Below are 13577 nucleotides of genomic sequence, written 5' to 3' on the forward strand. Positions count from 1 at the left end.
GTCTGGGCCAGCATCTTACATGATTCTCCTCCGAGAGGCATGATTAGTCATTTTTTAGGGCAGTTTTGGGCTTACAGAAGAATTTATTGGAAAGTATAGAATTCCCACATGTCTCTCCCTGCCCAGGCTTGCTCGCATTTCCCTATTATTCACATCTTGTATTAGTGTGGTATGTTTGTTAAAAGTGACAAACCGATTCTGATACGATCTAGTGTTCTATACAAATGACGATACTTAACAATAATATATTGTTCAAATATATTTTCCTTCAAATAGCTGGAAGGAAAATATTGCACATTCCCAATGCAAAGAAGTGATGAAATGTTTCAGATGATGGATGCACTAATTACCCTGATCTGATCACTACACATTATATTTATAGGAACATCACTACATACTCCATACATTATTTGTCATATTTGTATAATTATTATTTATCAATTGAAAAAATAGAATTAAATTATATTTCAAAAAGACGTTCACCAACACAAGAAAAAAATTTACAAATTTAAAATTTACAAATTTGAAATTTAAAAAGTTACCATTGAATAAAATAAATATACCAAAAAAGAATACAACATTATTATTAACTAAAGGCTGTAGTTTTTGTGAGGCTTCTCTCTTTGAGTTGTACATTTGGTGGGTTTTGACAAATATGTCATGACGTGTGTCCATTATTATTGTAACATAGGAAATAGTTTCACTGCCCTAAAATTCCCTTCTTCTGGTTTTTAGTTTACTTTCTGTTGGTGTTTCCAAGATCTAGCCCCTAACTCACAACCTAACAGAGTTTTTGAATCTCCACAGTCTTTAATTTTGCTAAAACAGCCCCTTGGTGGTGCCTAGACCAATGTACATGCCCATTGCTGGGGAGACATGCACATGCTAGAAAGATAAGAATCAGGTTGGGTGCAGTGGCTCATGCCTATAATTCCAGTACTTTGGGAGGCCAAGGTGGGAGGATCACATAAGGCCAAGAGTTTGAGACCAGCCTGGCCAACATGGCAACACCCAGTCTCTACTAAAAATACAATAGTTAGCAGCGCATGGTGGTGTACATCTGCAATCCCAGCACATTGGGAGTCCAGGGAGGGAAAATCTCATGAGGCCAAGAGTTCAAGACCAGCCTGGTCAACATGGCGACACCCTGTCTCTACCAAAAATACAAAAATTAGCTGGGTGTGGTGGTGCGTGTCTGTAATCCCAGCTATTCAGGAGGCAGAGGCACAAGAAATGTTTGAACCAGGAGGCGGAGCTTACAGTGAGCTGAGATGGCACCACTGCACTCCAGCCTGGGTGACAGAGTGAGACTCTGTCTCAAAAAAAAAGGGCAAGAATCAGCACCTAGGTACAAAAACACTGGAGAGAAATTTTATTACATCTTTATTTATATAACTAACTGTGTCACCTGCAAGCAGCATAGCCCTAGAACATCTGCAAAGGTGTGGCAAAGGCATCAATGAGCATGCTGGGTCCAGATGAATTGGATTTCAGACACTTACGGAATATGTCCTCCTGTGATTCCAGAGGGGTGGGGCCCTCTTTTGTTGCAAAGTACCTCTTTATCTTCCTGCAAAGAAAGTCATACAGCTTGTCATTGGTTCCCACCTAGAGAATACCTTCAACCCATGCCAAGCTCTTGTGGCTATCAGGCGGGCTACTGAGTCACTTAAAAATGTTACTATGCATATCTATGTCTGCATTTCCCAGACCCGGAAAATGTAAAACAGAGGGACAGAACTATCAAAAGCAAACTGGCTAATCTAGTGGGCAGAATTGGAATGTCTTGGTCCTCTCATTCATCTTTTGTACTCATCAAAATTCATTCCCCTGCACAAGAAAAACACTGAATCCTTATGAAACAGCTCCTGGCGGGCCCGTGCATCTCAATGCCATATTCCCATGAAAGGACTCCTCTTGGGGTGACCATACATCCTAGTTTTCTCAGGGCAGTCCTGTTTTTCCTTTTCTTTTCTTTTCTTTTCTTTTCTTTTCTTTTCTTTTCTTTTCTTTTCTTTTCTTTTTTAAGGCTTGTTTTATTTTAATGGCTGATCTATGTAATCATGGTGGTTAGGATGTACAGACAAAGGGGAAGCTTTTTTTCTTGGTCTCTTCCTCCTTGGACAAAGTCTTGATGATCTCCTTCTTCTTGGCCTGGAGGCGCTCTTCACCGAGCTTGCGGGCTTTCTTGGTCTTAAAGCTAAGGGCCTCAGCCTGGTCAGCCCGGAGCTTCTTGTGGGCCTTGCCTGCCTTCAACTTGTGATTGTGTTCCATGAGAATCTGCTTGTTTGTGAACACATTCCCCTGCACCTTCAGGTACAGGCTGTGATACATGTGGCAATCAATCTTCTTCGATTCACGATATCTTCCAAGCAACCAGTGCAGAATCCTCATTCTCCTCATCCAAGTGATCTTCTCTGGCATTTGGGCATTGGCTGTACCCTTGAGCTAACCTGTGCCCATGTGCCTGCCCTTCTGGTGGGCTAAGATGCTTTTCTGGCATCCAGCCCAAGAATGGACCGTCACAGGCTTGTGGATGATCAGCCCAACTTTGATCAGCTTCCGGATCTGCTGATGGGAGTTGGCGTTGATGATTTCACTGGTCTCACTGGGGTCAAGCCAGACCTTCTTGCTACCATGGAGGGCACTCGTGGTGAGCCTCTTCTGAAGCCTGAATATCCTTGTGGCTTCAGCCACAGCGGTGACAAAGGACAGTGCTGGTTTACACTTGTAGTCCCAGTGTACCTATTCATACTCACCCTCTCCTGCTTCCCTCACTCTCTAAAGTATTCAGTTGGGTGATAAATTGTATGGTCACTCTAGGTTGTCACATTCTGATATTTTTACTTTTGTAAAAAAAAAAAAAAATCCAGACTGCATTGTCCAGTGTTTTCATCAGCAAGTCATCACTTGTTTGTACCTGACTCCACGGAAGGCTGGAGCCATGAAGGACAAACCCATGATGAGGAAAACCAGCATTTAAATCCCAGTGGAAGGACTCTTGTTTTGTGTCCTCCTCATCAGACACTGCAGCAACTCCACTATAGAACCTGAGGTGCCCCAATTTATACAAAATGATTTGTATTTGGGGATCCAAATTAATTTTGTATCCCAAAAGGAACACTTTTGAAGGGTACCACCTACAGGATTTTTGTTTGTTTGTTTGCTTTTTCTTTTTGTTTTTTGTTTGGAGTCAGGTTCTCTCTCTGTCACCCAGGCTGGAGTGCAATAGTGAGACCATACTCACTACCGCCTCCAATTCCTAGGCTCATGTGATCCTCCAGCCTCAGCCTCCTGAGTAGCTCAAACTACAGGCATCCACAGGCATCCACAGCTATGCCCAGTTAGTTTTTAATTTTTTTTGTGGGAAAGGAGTCTTGCTATGGTGTTCAGGCTTGTCTCAAACTCCTGGCCTCAAGTGACCCCCCCTGCCTTGGCCTCCCAAGTTGCTGGGACTACAGGCATGAGCCCCCACTCCCAGCTTTTAGGTTCTTTAAAAACAACGTTTTTCAAGATGATTTCAGTCACGACGCAAGCATATGATTTAACAAGATCATCCAGAACAGAATTGTTTTAGGTTATAATCAATCTAGCAGAAGAGACACACGAGTTGTTATTCATTTAGGGCTGTTTCTATTCTAAATATTCGATCTGTTTCTACTATCATGATACTCCATCATTTATATTCACTCCTAGTTCTGATCATATATGTGTTGCCTCAAATTGGGATGCCCATCTATAGATAAACATTTATAAAAAGTGGGCATTAAGTTTCCAAGCTAGATTTTGTGCACGATATTGGGACCCTGATAAAGTGCATTTCACTGGCAATTTCAGCAAAGACTATGGATGTATATTTTTAAAGGATGACTCTTCAAGCTTTCTACAGGACACAGTACAAGCCTTTGTGTATAACTACAAAATCAAACAGTTATATTTTACCTTTTATGGCACTGGCCTTGGCAGTCATACAACTAGAGACTATTAAGGTTAAGAATTCTGCATGTGTCCTGCAGCTAATAAAAGGCAAAACCAGAATTTGATTCAGTTCTGTCTGGCTCCCAAATCTACCATCTATGGGCTAAACATTCCTTCTGTTAGGTTTTATAGAATACGATTTTTAATTTTTAATTGACAAATAAAAGTTGTACATATTCATGGGGTACATATTGATGCTTCTATACATGTAATGTATAGTGATCAGGTCAGGGTAATTAGCATATCCGTCATCTCAAACATTTATCATTTATTTGTATTGGGAATGTTCAATATCCTCCTTTGAGCTATTTGAAACTATGTATTGTTGAGGATGTAATTTGGAATGCCTTTGCCATCCTGGTCCCTATGGTCAAGAGGTACTTGAATAACCTCTGACTGCTTCAGTGCAAAGTGCAGGACTGACAGAGCTGCCCCATGGGGTGTCTCAGGCAGAGCACGCCAGCCCCTATCCAGCCACCCCATGCAGCCTGAGATCACGGGGTGTTTCTGCAGGCCCATCGATCCCACTGTGAGCTTCCCACCATTTTGTAGCTTCCAAGTGTTTGCTAGTTGTGCAGCTGCTGTGAAGCGGTTTCTTCCTCGTCCTGTACTCACTTGGGCTTTTGCCCCAAGTGCAGCCTTAGCCCCCCTGCTAAGCTTCATCTTGGTCATTTAGCCCAGCATACTGGCTCTCAATATCTTGTGGGAGCTTCATTCCATCATCAGTCACCCTCAAGTCTACCACCTCTGTCAATTTCACCAACACAGATGTTGTACGGTGTTATCCATTCATTTATTGTTGGACTCCTCTTTCCTGAACTCTGCTATGGGCCATCACTATTCCAGGCCCTGGGGGACACAGCAGTGAGCAAGGCAAAGGCCCTGCCTGCATGGAGTGTACATTTCACTGCAGGAGACAAGTAATGAATGGATAAATGAGTGGTTAAGATAATCCCAGACACTGGGAAACTCATGAAGAAAAGTAAGGTGTGCTATGGGGTTGGAGGGATGTGCTATTTTAATAGGGTGGCCAAAGGCAGTGAGGATTGAGCAGAGTCCTTAGTTAAATGTGGGAATGAGCCGTGCAATGGCCAGGGAGAAGAGCCTGCGAAGGGAACACAGAGTGACTGCAAGGGGCCTGGGGCAGAAACAGGCTGGGCTCATAAGAGAGGAGGGGCCCTGTGGCTGGAGTGTGAGGCCCGCTCCACTGAAGAAGGAATTTGGATTGTGTTCTGAGTGAAGGCTGAGAGCAGATATGTCACATAGTCTGACTGATTTTTTGGGGGTCTGTGGCAAACACACACATAACATAACATTTGCCATTTTAACCATTTTTTCAGTGTATGTGGCATTAAGGACAACCACACTGCCGTGCAGCCGCCACTGCCGTCATCTCCAGAACTCTTTCATCTTCCCAAACGAAAACTCTGTTTTCATTAAACACCAACTCCCACTCACCTCTCCCCAGTCCCTGGCAACCCCTGTTCTACTTTCTGTCTCTATGGATTTGACTACTCTGGTGCTGAATATTAGTGGAATTACACAGTGTTATCCTTTGGTGTTTGGCTTATTCCACTTAACATAATGTCCTTGAGATGTATCCATGTTGTAGCTTTTATCAGGATTTCCTTCCTTTTTAAGGCTGAATAATACTCCATTGTATGGAGGGACCACACTTTGCACATCCATTCATCCATTGATGGACACTTGGGTTGCTTCCACCTTTTGGCTATTATGGAAAATGCTGCTGTGAACATGAGTATGCAAATGTCTCTTTGAGACTCTGCTTTCAGTTCTTTGGGGTATCTCCCCAGTAATGGAATTGCTGGATTATATGGTAATTCTGTGTTTAATTTTTTGAGGAACCACCATATTGCTTTTCGTAGTGGCTGAACCATTCTGCATTCCCACTAACAGTGCATAAGGGTTCCAGTTTCTCCACATGCTCAACAACACACAGTATTTCCGTTTTTTTGGGTAGTAGGCATCATAATGATATGTGAAGGTGTGAGGTGATATCTGATTTTGATGTGCATTTCCATAGTGATTAGTTATATTAAGCATTTTTTAATATGCTTATCGGTTATTTGAATGTCTTCTTTGGAGAAATGTCTATCTAAGTCCTTTGTCCATTTTTAAAATGGAATTGTTGGTTTTGTGTTTTTGAGTTGTAAGTGTTCTTTATATACACTAAATAATAACCACTTATCAGATATACGATTTGCAAATATATTCTCGCATCCCATGAGTTGACTTGTTGAGTTTGCTCTGTTGATTGTGTACTTTGATGCAGAAAAGTTTTACATTTTGATGTAGAAAATTTACTCATTTGGTCTTGTGTTGCTTGACTTTCAGTGTGATCATCCAGAAGTCATTGTCAAGCAATATCATAAAGACATTATTTTGCTGTATGTTTTCTTATAAAAGTTTTATCATTTTAATTTTTATATTTTGTCTTTGATCTATTTTGAATTAATTTTTGTGTGTGGTACAAGATAAGAGTTCAAATTCATTTTTTCCATATGGATATCCAGTTTTCCCAGCACCATTTCTTGAAAAGACCATCCTTTCCCCATTGAATGGTCTTGGCACCCTTGTCAAATAGTATTTGACCATCCACACAAATGTTCATTTCTGGGCTCTCTATTTTATTCCGTTAGTCGATATGTCTGTCTTTATGCCAGCACCCCATTGTTTGGATTGCTGTGGCTTTGTAGTAAGCTTTGAAATGAGGAAATGTGAGACCTCCAACTTTGTTCCTCTTTTTTGAGATTATTTTGGCTATTTAGGGTTCATTGAGATTCTGTATGAATTTTAGAATAGATTTTTTTTATTTCTGACAAAAACAATGCTGGAATTTTGGGAGAGATTGCATTAAGTTTGTAGATTGCTGTGGGTAGTATGACAGCTTAGCAATATTATGTCTTCCAATCCATGAACACGGGATGTTTTTCCAGTTTTTTGTGTGTGTCTTTTTATGTCTTTCAGCAATATTTCGTAGTTTTTAGTGTACAAGTCTTTTGCCTCCTAAGTTTTATTCCTGAATATTATTTTCTTTCTGATACTATTACAAATAGGATTGTTGTCTTAATTTCCTTTTTGGATTGTTCATTGCTGGTGTATAGAAATGCACTGATTTTTGTGTGATGATTTTATATCCTGCAATTTGCTAAATTCATTTACTAGTTCTAACAGGTTTTTGTTGTTGTTGTTGTTGAACCTTTAGGGTTTTCTACCTGTAAGATCATGTCACCTTCACCTGTAAACAGGGATAAACTTACTTCCTTTTTTGTATTTGCCTTTTTTTTTTTTTTTTTTTTTTTTGCCTAATTGCTATGGCTACAATTTCCAGTACTGTGTTGAATAGAAGTGATAGAAGTGGCAAGAGTGGGCACCCTTGTCTCATTCCTGATCTTAGAGGATCTGGTTGACAGTTTAGAGGCTGTTTCTGGCTGCCTGTGGAGAACAGTCTGGGAGGCAGCAGCGTTGAGGGGCCTGTACAGGTGAGGGACAGTGGGGCTTGGGCTAGGGTGTTGGTGGTGGAGTGAGCAGAGGTCAGTGATGGAGTTTATTCTGGGTAAAATAAGGTGTGCTGATGAAATAGATGTAAAGTTTTAAAGTTCTTCCTCTTCTAGGTAGGCTTTCAAGCTTACTTTGGTCAACTGGGGAAAAATTCTGTTCTTACTAACTCCTCTCATAGTGAAGCTGCTCTTCCTCAGGGCTGCTCACTTTAATGGCTGAAAATAGGACTAACACGCCAACATAGAGAAATAAGGATCTGTGTATGGGGGAGGGGGTACGCCGTCTCCCTACACGCCAACATAGAGAAATAAGGATCTGTGTATGGGGGAGGGGGTACGCCGTCTCCCTAGCACCCCTTCCTTGAACACAGGTGCTGGGTAAGGGTCCAGCTCAGTCTCCCATTCAGTGTTGGATAGAAGCAGATGGCGGTGTGCGGAAGGGAGGTTTCCTGCCCAGCAGCACTGGCCCGAAGGGAGAAGAGGGGCTTCCTTAGCAGTGACAGGCAGCACAGGCTGTTGCAGCACAGACTGCATCCCCCCAGCTACGTGCAGCTGAGCAAGAACATCCCAGGTGAGCCTAGTCTGCGGCCCGCTGGCCAAAGTGCACAGTCTACTTCCCCAGTCACAGGCAAGCTGGAACCCACGGACTCACCTGGGACTGAGGGGAGAAGACCAGAGCTACTTTTGGACGTGGATGAGAGCCGAGGACGGAGCAAGGACAGGGTCACTGCTCTAATCTAAGGGGAGGTGCAGCAGGCTAATCAGCCTGGGATCCAAGTGGTCTCAACACAGAGCCTCCTCGGCCTTTACAAGGAAGAATCTGCAATTTGCTTCAACTTTCTAGGCTACTGTTTCTTGATCTTCTAGAGAGGCTCAACAGCAGAAGAGACAACACAGCACAGTACCGTGTGAGGTGTGCCTGGGGCCGCACAGTGGTTGAGGCCATGACTTCTGCAGCCTGACCACCTGGCTTTGAATCATAGCTCTGCCACCAACCAGCTGTGATCAGGGGAAGTTACTGAATCTCACGTTGCCTCCATTCCCTCATCTGAAAAATGGGGATGTGATAATAATACTATCTGCTTTATACTTAAGATTTAGGAGAGAAGAAGAAGGGAAAATTGGGAGTAATTGTTTAATGGGTACAGAGTTTTAGTTTTGTAAGGTGAAGCGTTCTGGAGATGGGTGATGGTGACAGTTGTGCAACAGTGGGAATGTACTGAAGACCATGACACTGTACACTGAGAAATGGTTAAGATAGTAAATGTCACTTTATGTGTAGTTTACCACAATTTTAATTTGAAAACTTAGAACTTAAAAAAGGAGGCCGGGCGTGGTGGCTCAAGCCTGTAATCCCAGCACTTTGGGAGGCCGAGGCGGGCAGATCACGAGGTCAGGAGATCGAGACCATCCTGGCTAACACAGTGAAACCCCGTCTCTACTAAAAAAAATACAAAAAACTAGCCGGGCGTGGTGGCGGCGCCTGTAGTCCCAGCTACTCGGGAGGCTGAGGCAGGAGAATGGCGGGAACCCGGGAGGCGGAGCTTGCAGTGAGCTGAGATCCGGCCACTGCACTCCAGCCTGGGCGACAGAGCCAGACTCTGTCTCTCAAAAACAAAAACAAAAAAAACACCAAAAAAACAAAAAACAAAAAAGGATTTGGGGGTTGAGGGAAGAATAAGCTCATCTCTTTCTTTCTTTTTTTTTCTTTCTTTCCTTTTTTTTTTTTTTTTTTTTTTTTTTTTAGGGGGGGTCTCGCTCTTTCCCCCGGGCTGGAGTGCAGTGGCCGGATCTCAGCTCACTGCAAGCTCCGCCCCCCGGGTTCCCGCCATTCTCCCGCCTCAGCCTCCGGAGTATCCGGGACCACAGGCGCCGCCACCTCGCCCAGCTAATTTTTGTATTTTTAGCAGAGACGGGGTTTCACCATCTTCGCCAGGATGGTCTTGATTTCCTGACCTGGTGATCCGCCCACCTCGGCCTCTCAAAATGCTGGGATTACAGGCGTGAGCCACCGCGCCCGGCCGAATGAGCTCATTTCTAGACGTGCCTGGAAGAATGCCTGGTGCTCCAAGATACAGAGGGCTGGCTCCTTGTACCATCAGCTGGGTGACGTTTTTGCAACTTGCTTGAAGTTACTGCAAGAATTAGAAATAACGTAGACAGAACAGTTTGATGTGGTGTGTAATTCTACTCTTAATAAATGGTAAGAATTGTTACTAGCTTGGTAGCTATTGGGGGAATGGAGTTGGCTATGCTGCTAGAAACATGTACTTTGGATAGGAAAGAATGTTGCTTTCCCTCACCCCTCTGATTTGGGGGTGGGAACGTGAAAACCGGCAACAATGCAAAGGAGAAGGGAATAGAAAAGTTGTCAGTTTATGTTGCTGGATAATAACCGACCAAGTTCCATGGGAGGGTAGCTCATGCATTCTTGAAACATGGGTCTGGGTGTAATAACATGCATGTATCATGGTGTGGTCACAGCTGGAACACACTCAAAGCAAGGCTTTCAGTGGCATTTCCCTTCCCTGAGCCTGCCCCTTCGTCTAGGAGATACACAGGTTGAGCCTTCCTCCAGCTTGTAGACCAAAGTAGGTATTTGTAAAGTGCTCCGAGATCTTCCCAAATAGGGCCTCCTTAAATAAAAGGTCTCCAAGTGCGCAGGAGTGGAAGAGACAGGCCTATGGAGGGCTTAGGAATCCAGGGGCATTGCGTGTGCTCAGGAGAGCAGCCCATCCCATCTGCCTACGACTAGGGTTCTTCTCAGTGCATTACTGGGGGCTCTCCCAGGGCACTCGGCCTTCCTTTCTTGGCTGTGCGAAACAACTTAGTTGGGATTTAAGACAAAAGTAGACCTAGAATAGTTGACACCTGGAGTGGATAATTTTTAACATCCTCCCCATGCAACAAAATTATTTTTATAATGATAATAATGCAATCAGTAGTAATCACTGTTTTCTTGAGTCAATCTGTAGTTTCTTCATTTTTTAAAATTGACCTGCTGAACAACCTCTAGTTTCAAAACATAATTTAAAGAAAGAGTACATTTTAATTTTAATATTATGCAAATTTAGAACACATCACATATGAACTAAATTTGCACTTTGCCGGTAAAAAATTAATCTCATGGCTCTCTGTCTGTTTTGGTTTTAAAGTTTAAACACAAATTTAAAAATTTTTTATCACATAAAATGAGAAAAGTAAAATAACCCAAGATCTGCTTCTTTCATCAATACAATCAGGGTTATCATGGTTTGTTTTGAATTTACTATTTAAATGTAGGGATTGGAGACAGTTGTAGCTCAAGGTGCAATCTCTGGGCTGGCACTGGATGTGAACAGATGAGAACAAAATGCATGTGGCTGAGTCCACTGGGAAGATGTTTCTGTGCCACAGAGAGTTCTCAGAATTAACTTCCAGATATATTAAAATTATTAATGGTAAGTAAGAAATATATCAAATTGAAGCTTACATACATATTGCTAAAATACAATCATATCTGCAGAAATTATTTGGAACTTTGAACAGCAAAAGTTTTTTTTTGCAGAACAGTATTTTATCACTGATGTTATTTAGAGTTGCAAGCACATGGTGATATCACAAGCAAACTGACTTTTAGTCAGCTGTGTTATCGTGTTTAAACTCTCTACAAATGACACATCCCTGGCTGCCTGCTCCAGGGGCAGGGGGTCCCTGCAGCTCTGTCTTGTGGTATGCAGCTGGTTTAAAGATATTGGCAACATCACAGTTACACTGTCTACACACCTGTAAGAAGTGTTTTAATTTAAACTAACAGCCTTGAAGTTGAGCGTCTTTATTTTAGGTGTAGGACTTCTCAAGGTTGAAGAAGAAAGCAAATGGAAAGTCTGCCAAGTCTTTTTCCTGACATCAATGCTTAGGATCTTGAGAGCTTGTTTTGAAAAGCGGGTGTTTGGGGCGGGGGGAATTTGGACGACAGCTTTTCCAAGTTTCAGGCTAGTGTTTGGCACCCTCTAGTGGACAATTTGAAAAGAGAACGATCCGATACTGTATAAAAAACGAAGTTTATCATATAGCTTATTCATCATTTATTAAGTACCATGCACTGAGCTAAGTCCTTTGTGTGCAATATCTAATCCTTACAACTACTGGTACATTAGGAATATGAGTTCAGCATTACTAATTATAGAATCAGCTCAGAGAGGTCAAGTAAATTGACCATAGCCACACAGCAAGGGGCGCAGCTGCTAGTCTTGCTTCTCCAGAGACATACGGAGTGAGCATACTTGGCATATGTAGCACAGTATTTCAAGTTCCTGACCCCCATGGACACACTACCAGCTCCACACCTCAGAGCCTGGGGGCTTGAGGAGTGCCCACCCCGAACCAACTTCCAGAATTATAGTTACTTACACAATTCTGAGAGTAAGATCCAAAAGTAAATTTTTGATTTTTCCCTTAAAGGTTGTGATTTGCTCTCAAAAGTAAACGACCTCGTCTTGGTTTGTCATATTTCCTTCTTAGATTCGTGTCCCCTTTGTGTCTTATGTTCTGGTCAGGTCACGGCAATGGCCTACAATAGTAACTCCCAGACTTTAAAGCATATTGGCAATCTCCTTTATCTGTGACACCCCAGAGATCTTAGAATCAAAGTGAGCTCGTTCTGGGAGTGCTTTGTGAGTTATCCGAGTTAGTGGTTTGTCAACATGGACCTCTTGAAAATCTTTGAAGGAAGTTTTGGTTGCCATGATGATTGGAGGGCACTAATGATGTTTAGTCAGGGGGACACTGGTGTTCTGCAATGCCCAGGACAGGTCACGCAAGGAGAAATTGACCCAGGACTGGTAAGACGTTCCACCGTCCTGCTGGACATGCTGAGACAGAATGCATGCTTCAACCTGTGGTGGGATTTCAAGTTCAGAGATGCATTTGCTGCGATGTGTCATTATTACTGCCACATCCCATGTTATAACAGGGAATTGTTTCCACACTGCACTCAAAATAAGGCCTGGCTGATTTGCCAGAATATCCAACTTCCTAATTTTCCTCCATAATCTATAATATATGTTGGTATCATATGCCTACTCAAATGAAGGAATTTTCCTCTCTGTCCGATCTATGGAAATCCAATCAGCTCTGTTAGCAAACACCAGTTTTCGTCCCTCTGTCCAGCTGTTCCTCTGCTTCCTTGTTCTCTCTCATTCTAGAAAGTTTCTCCTGACCTTCTGACTTTTCTTAAACCCAAGCTTATTTATTATATGTAGGGCCAAGAGGCCATTCTCTTACGTCTGGCAGTGTAGTTTTACATGTTTTAAACTATTGTTTATTACTAGAAAATCTGAGGTATTGTAAGACCATCAGAGCAGGTGACGATTGCCATTGAATGGAGAGTTTGTTACTCATGGTTCCCGGAAGGGGGAGCACCATGCCCCAGGGGGCTGCATGGCAAAGCACTGGCCTTGGGCATGAAACAGAGAGAGGAGGGGCTCTGGAGCACAGGGGCTGCCCTTAGTTGTCTGGTACCTGGCCCTGGGATGGTGAGGACTGGTGGATAGTGGCCTGGAGTGTGAGAGGGGATGAAGAAGGTAGTTGAACTGTGAGATCTGAATGGGTTGGTTTGCATTTGAAAAGTATGCTTGGGGGCAAGTTGTTTGCTGTTGCTAGGAATTGGCCAACCCTGGTGTGAGGTAGCAGCCCCTAAGCAAGGTGTGTTCGTCCATTCTCACACTGCTATAGAGAAGTACCTGAGACTGGTAATTTACGAAGAAAACAGGTTTAATTGACTCACAGTTCTGCAGACTTATTAGGAAGCATGGGTAGGAGGCCTCAGGAAACTTACAATCACGGTGGAAGGCGAAGGGAAAGCGAAGGGAAGGCACGTCTTCCCATGGTGGGAGCAGGAGAGAGAGAGACAGTGAAGAAGGAAGTGCTACACTCTTTTAAACCATCAGATCTCGTGAGAACTCACTCACTATCATGAGAACAGCAAAGGGGAAACCTGCCGCCATGATCCAGTCACCTCCCACCAGGTTCCTACCCTGACATGTGGGGATTACAATTGACATGAGACCTGGGACACAGAGCCAAACCATATCACAA

At 43.1% G+C, this 13577-nt stretch overlaps 1 pseudogene; it reads right to left on the reverse strand.

Annotated features, from left to right (window-relative positions):
• Positions 1-2070: 2070 nt before the first annotated feature.
• The window catches only part of LOC111551392, a 19974-nt pseudogene continuing 8467 nt past the window's right edge, over positions 2071-13577 (reverse strand).

This window comes from Piliocolobus tephrosceles, chromosome 7 (genome assembly GCF_002776525.5).
Source record: "Piliocolobus tephrosceles isolate RC106 chromosome 7, ASM277652v3, whole genome shotgun sequence".
NCBI classification, from domain to species: Eukaryota; Metazoa; Chordata; class Mammalia; order Primates; family Cercopithecidae; genus Piliocolobus; species Piliocolobus tephrosceles.